Raw genomic sequence first — 7,094 nt, forward strand, 5'->3', positions numbered from 1 at the left:
TACAGTATATTCATATGATGGAATACTATGTAATTGTGCAAACAAACTAATGCTACATGTATCAACATGAATGAATCTCAAAAATGTTATGTAAAAAAGCAAAGTGCATAATAATAGCTAACACATTATCCTTAGTGTATTATGTTCTAAATGTCTCACATGTATCAACTCATTTAATTCTCAAAACAACCTTATGAAGTACATATTATTCTCATTTTCCTCATCTTATAGATGAGGAAATAGTATCTTATGGATGAGGAAAATGATATTCAGTAACATATGCAGCAGATATTCCACACCCTTCTGGCTCTAACGTTTGTGAGCTTTTTCACTGTGTTATACTCCCTTTGCTATTCATTGCATATACTATTTAATAAAACTTAAAATACGGAAGACAATCTTCTATACAGTTTATGCATAGACACGTATGTGGTAAAGATATGATATCCACATGCGTGGATATGAAGAGCATCAAATCTATGATTGTGGCTACTTCTAAGAAAAAAAGACAGGGAAAATGAATGGAGAGAGGAAACTTTAACTGTATCTGAAGTCTTATTTCTTTTTTAAAAAATGGCAGTGTTTCATCATGGATGGATCTTGAGAATATCATGCTAAGTGAAATAAGCCAGACAGAAAAAGTCAAAAACCATATGATTACACTCAAAAGTGACATATAAAACTGAAAGCAACAAATGAACAAACAAGATGAACAAAAACTCATAGACACAGACAAGAGTATGGTGGTTACCAGGGGGAAAGGGGGTGGAGGGGAGGTAGTAAAGGGTAAAGAGGGTCAAATATATGGTGACAGAAGGAAATGTGACTTTGGGTGGTAAATACACAATGCAACATATGCATAATGTATTATAGAATTGTACACTTGAAACCCAAATGATCATATTAACCAATGTCACCCCAATACATTTAATAAAAAAATTAAAAATATGTCTTCAGTAAATATAGGAGACATAAGATTTGACAATGCTGGGTGGTGGGTACATGGGAGCTTATTATTGTATTGTTCTCTATATTTTTCTGTATATGTAAAACATTTCATAATTTTAAAAACAGAAATTAAAAAAAATTTATGTATTGAATTTATTGGGTAAAAACAGAAGTTTTGCAGAAGAAATAAAAAAGGTATAATATAAAGACAGAGTATTTGTCTTGGATCTCAAATGTAATAAACAAATCTGATTATAATTTTAAATACTTATATAAATAAGGCAAAATAAAGGTTCTGTGAAATTCAGAAACACCTTTTCATTTCAGCTGAAATGTATTTGGGCATTTAATAAAAATTTAGTGATACAGCCCTGCCTGGTGTAGCTCAGTGGATTGAGTGTGGGCCTGCGAACCAAACAACTGCAGTTCAATTCCCAGTCAGGACACATGCCTGGGTTGCAGGCCAGTTCCCAGCAGGGGACTCACGAGAGGCAACCATACATTGATATTTCTCTCCTTCTCTCCTTCCCTTCCTCTCTAAAGATAAATAAATAAAATATTTTTAAAAATTTAGGTGATAAAGGCCCTGGCTAGTGAGGTTCAGTGGATTGAGCACTGGCCTGAGAATCAAAGGGTTGCCAGTTGAATTCCCAGTCAGAGCACATGCCTGGGTTTTGGGCCAGGTCCCCAGTAGGGGGTACTCGAGAGGCAAAGACACATTAATGTTTCTCTCCCTCTTTCTCCTTCCCTTCCCCTCTCTAAAAATAAATTTAAATTTTTTTTAAAAGTTCAATGATACAGCCTAAAAAATAGATTCAATAGATAAAAGCGTTGAAGTCTTCACAATAAAATATTATTAGTATATAATTATATAAGCATTACATATAAGATCTCTTGAAAGACCACATCCAAATTCAAACCAGAAGTCAACATAACCATTTTGGAATTCCTTAAATGTGAAACTTTTGTTTTATAAAGAATTACATTAGTCGTTTAAAGAAACTTGTACTTAATCAGGGAAAAGGCAGAATTCTGAAAACAGCTATCAGAAGCATCTTGAACCTCAAACCTGTATAATTTTGTTAACCAGTGTCACCCCCAATAAATTCAATTAAAAAAATAGAAGTACATTGAAAAATAGAAAAAGAGCATGTTCTAAAAAAGAAGTATCTTAAACAATCAGGTTTGAAAAACATGCATAATTCTATTTTAATAATAGGGCATTTTATTAGTGTGACAACATTTTAAATTTAAACATCAAATCATTGGTTTGGAGCAAGCAGAGAAGAGAGACTATTCTATCTCCATGTTTACAGACATTGAAGTAGTTACATAAGACCTCCAAAGATTGAAGATACAGTAGGCTTTTCTTAAATTTTTAAAAGATTTTATTTATTTATTTTTAGAGAGGGGAAGGGAGGGAGGGAGGGAGAGAAACATCAATGTGTGGTTGCCTCTTGAGCATCACCCAAAGGGGACCTGGCCTGCAACCCAGCCATGTGCCCGGACTGGGAATTGAACTGGAGACCTCTTGGTTCACAGTCCTGTACTCAATCCACTGAGCCACATCAGCCAGAGCATTTTTTCTTAATTTGATGGGAAGGGGGTTTCTGTGTCTGTTGACAACAGAAAGAAGCACCTGTACTCCTATTTTCTCCTTTTAAGTAAGACAGACAAGCCCCCAAATAGATTTTATGTCAGTATATCTTTCCCTAGAAATAGTCAAGATCAGGATTTTATAAATATTCACATAGCTTCCGTCCCTTTTAATTTTTTTCTGCCTTCCTCTTACTTACATATTTCAAAGCACATTTTTCCTGTCCAGAAGAATTATCCCCATTCTTTAACCAGGGAGTGAAAGGAATTTTCCACTGCAAATGTTTCTGTCTAGCTACTATGCCCATAAATTATGTTTCTTAAGCATTGATTCTCATTGATTTCCAAAGCAGTATTCACTACACACTCTGGGGGTCAGACAACTTTTGGCACATCCTCAAATCTTGAAAGTAACATGGAGTTAATTACCATGTTTATGAGACATTTGTTGCCTCCTCTTCCTTTTTCTATGTGTGTGAGCTCACCCCTTTGGTGTGGAAGATCTGAGGAAAAAAGGTGAGAAGGAAAAAGCAAGAAATGATAATACCTTTAATTTCTGTATTCTAACAAGAAGCTCCAAATACTTTGATTTTATAATGCTGCAATTGTCTTTGCAGCATCCCTGCCAACTGTGTCTGTGAGAACTAAAGGGAAGGACTGCTACAATCATTTAACCTTTCAATTTCATTATCTGCTAACTGGGAATAATAATAAAGGCTTGTCATGCCTTGGGTCTCTAAAGATAAATGTAATAATAAATTAACACAAGAATCTATTCTCCTTTTAAAAAAATCAGAACAATAAAAAGAAAAAGCTAAAATCCCTGTATTAGGGTTCTCCAGAGAAAACAAACTTACAGGATATTTATAGCCATGTCTATATTTAGAGAGGGACCGATTGATTATAAGGAATCAGCTCAACACAATTATGGACATTGAGGTCCCAAGATCTGTGGTCATCAAGAGTCAGCAAGAGTCAGAAAGCTGCAGGGAGACTCCAGAGACCCAGTGGACTAGTTCCAGTCCAAGATCCACCAGGCTGGAGACCCACAAAGAGCTGATGTTTCAGTTAGAGCAGCTCAAGCAGTCAGGCAGGAGAGATGGTCAGCCTTTCTGTTCTATTTGAATCCTTCAAATGATTGGATACAGCCCCCACATTAGGGAAGGCAATCTGCTTGCCTCACTCTACTGTTTTGGATGTTAATCTCATCCAGAAACATTATCATACTTGTGCCTAGAATAATGTTTGACCATATATCTGGTAATCCAGTGGCCCTGTCAAGGTGACATACAAAATTAATCATCACAGACTTTTTGGCCACCCCTCTAACTTGCTCCTCTCCCTTCTTCCCATTTATAACCATTTTTGAGTTTGATGTACATTCTTCCAGATAACTCGTCTATTTTTTTTAAAGATTTTATTTATTTATCTTTAGAGGGGAAGGGAAGGAGAAAAGGAGAGAAATATCAATGTATGGTTGCCTCTCATGCGTTCCCTGATGGGAATTGGCCTGCAACCCAGGCATGTGCCCTGACTGGGAATCGAACCACGGTCGTTTGGTTCGCAGGCCTGTGCTCAATCCACTGAGCCACACCAGCCAGGGCCCAGATAACTCCTTTAAATACTTGTACCCAAATAGGTATAGAAAAATATGTAGTATTATATTATAGTATTTGACATAAATGATGTCACACCATACATATTCTGTTGTAGTTTGTGGGTTTGGGGTCTTTTTTTTTTAGATTTTATTTACGTATTTTTTAGAGAGGGGGAAGGGAGGGAGAAAAAGGAGAGAAACATCGATCATCTGCCTCTTACATGCCCGCAACTGGGGACCTGGCCCACAACCCAGGCATGTGTTCTGACTGGGAATCAAACCAGCAACCTTTTGGCTTGTGAGATGATGCCCAACCCACTGAACAACACCAGTCAGATCTGGCTTGTGGTTTTCATTCAATGTTATGTTTTTGAGAATTATCCCTGTTGACACATACACTATTCATGACTTTTAACTACAGTATAGTATTCCATTTAATGAAAAAGCTACATTTTATTTAGCCATTCTCCCACTGATGGATATTGAGGTTATTTTTTCCTTTTCTCTTTTTAAGTTGTTTCTTATTTGTCACTATTAACAACAGTACTAATGCCCTGGCTGGTGTAGTTCAGTGGATTGAGCACAGGCCTGCGAACCAGAGGATCGCGGTTCGATTCCCAGTCAGGGCACATGCCTGGGTTGCAGGCTGGTTCCCTGCAGGCCAACTCCCAGCAGGGGATGCACAAAAGGCAACCATACATTGATGCTTCTCTCCCTCTCTCCTTCCCCTCTAAAGATACATAAATAAATACATTAAAAAAACAACAGTACTAGAGTAAATATCTTCATGCACATATGGGTATTTTTCTCTACTTAGATGCGCAGTATATATAGCTCAATGGGAGAGAACTAGCTTAGTGAAAATTGGTTGTAAAGTTTTAAGCTAGTCCTTTTGGTTTGTGTGTAATTGTGAACTACTGCTTTTTGATAGCAATACTTGAGAAAAAGATTCTATGGCAAGAAGACAGCTCTCCACCCAAACAAGGTCAACACCATTCAGGGTGAAAAACTCACTTCTGCAAATCCAGGACCTAATTTTTGTCAATGTACCCATCGAGACACCCTGCTTATGGTATCCAGTACTGCAGAAGTCACCTCAGGTATAAGAAAATAAATTCTTATTAGTTTATATTTTCCAGAGTACTTCATATGCTTTTTATAAAAATTTCTTCTTACCCTGGGAGGCATAGCTCAGTGGATTAAACTCGGGCTGTGAACCAAAGGGTCACAGGTTCGGTTCCCGGTCTGGGCACGTGTCTGGGTTGCGGGCTGGGTCCCCAGTAGGGGCCACGTGGGAGGCAGCCACACACTGATGTCTCTCTCTCTCTCTCTCTTTCTCTCTCCCTTCCCCTCTCTAAAAATAAATAAATAAAAATATTTTAAAAAATTTCTTCTTAAAGTCTTTGGGATCAAGCCCTGGCCATGTAGCTAAGTTGGTTAGAGCATCATCCCAATATGCAAAGCTTGTGGGTTTGATTCCCCATCAGGGCACACACAAGATTCAACTGATGAATGCATGAATAAGTGGAACAGAAGTCTCTTTCTCTCTCTCCCTCTCAAGCCAATAAATAAAATTTTTTTAAAAAGTCTTTTGGATCACACCAGATTATTGAGCCTTTTGGTGACTGTGACTCTTAACTTTGGTTGTCACACACAAGTATGACCTTTGGTTTTTCAGAGTTCACAAACTGAAGTTACTAATTTATTTTGTTCATTTTTAAGCCTATATATAAGTGAACAAAATCCCTCATTCTGCAACTAGGTACTGTTATCCCTATTTCACAGGTATGGAAACAGGCTCAGAGAGGTTAAGGGTCTTTGCCCCAGGTCACAAAGCTCTGTAATGGTTGAGTCAGATCCAGTCTCAGGTCTGTTTGGTTTCTAGACTAATGTTTTCCCACAGTATGCAATATTGTTTCATGACGTATTTTCTTTCTCTGTCACTAAATAACTTTGTGACAATATATATGCAAATGCTTTGAGACATATAAAGGGCCAAATAAATAAAAAGTAATACTACCATTGGTTGAACACCTATTTCATGTCAAACAGTGGGCTAACATGGTACTTTTTGTAAACCTCATGATATAAGGGAACATGGCATGAATTGAGGAACTACAAAAAGTTTGATATTGCTGGAGTACAAAGGGCAAGGGCAGTAGAGGGGAATTAGGCAGGGGCCAAATTATGGTGGGCCCTTGGGAGAGGTGCAAAAGACTTTGAACTTGATCTTGAGAGCAGTAGGAATCCATGAAAGCTAATAATGAGTCGGTTAACATAAACAGATGATTTGGATATAAGTATGGAGGATACATAAGGGGGCAGGACTAGTATTAGGAAAACCTGTTTACAGGCTGTGACAATAGGTCAGAGGAGAAATATGAGGGCCTGGACTAAAGCTATAGTATATGGGAGGATGGGACAGAGTGAAAAGATGTTTGTGATAAGTAGTGCTTGGAGGGTGTTTGGATGAGGGAGGTGGAAGATGTGAGACCTTATTTTTGCCATTCACCTGGATAGGAAATATAGAAGTAGTTTGGAAACAGAAGTTGTTTTTTACTTCAGTTCTGAGTGCTTGCAAAATAAAACATAAATTTCTTGGCGTAGTATTCACGGTCCTCCATGATCTGGCCTCAAACTTTATTTCCAACTGCATCTTGCCATTATAGTTTTCCCCAATCAGATTACCAAAAGCTGTACTTACAGATTCTGCATCTGTTTTTCTAAATCCCTCCTCCTACCAGTGTGTCAGGAGCATGCCAGAGTATAGCAGGGGACACAGGCATAGACACAAGTACAGTCATGTGTCACATAACAATATTTTGGTTGATTTTATATATGACAGTGGTCCCATAAGTTTATAATGGAACTGAAAACTTCCTACCACCTAATGATGTAGTAGCTGTTATAACATTGCACCACAACACATTACTCACAAGTTCGTGGTGATGCT

The sequence above is a fragment of the Sturnira hondurensis genome, unplaced genomic scaffold, assembly GCF_014824575.4.
Source record: "Sturnira hondurensis isolate 20B ecotype Veracruz unplaced genomic scaffold, ASM1482457v3 Scaffold0016960, whole genome shotgun sequence".
NCBI classification, from domain to species: domain Eukaryota; kingdom Metazoa; phylum Chordata; class Mammalia; order Chiroptera; family Phyllostomidae; genus Sturnira; species Sturnira hondurensis.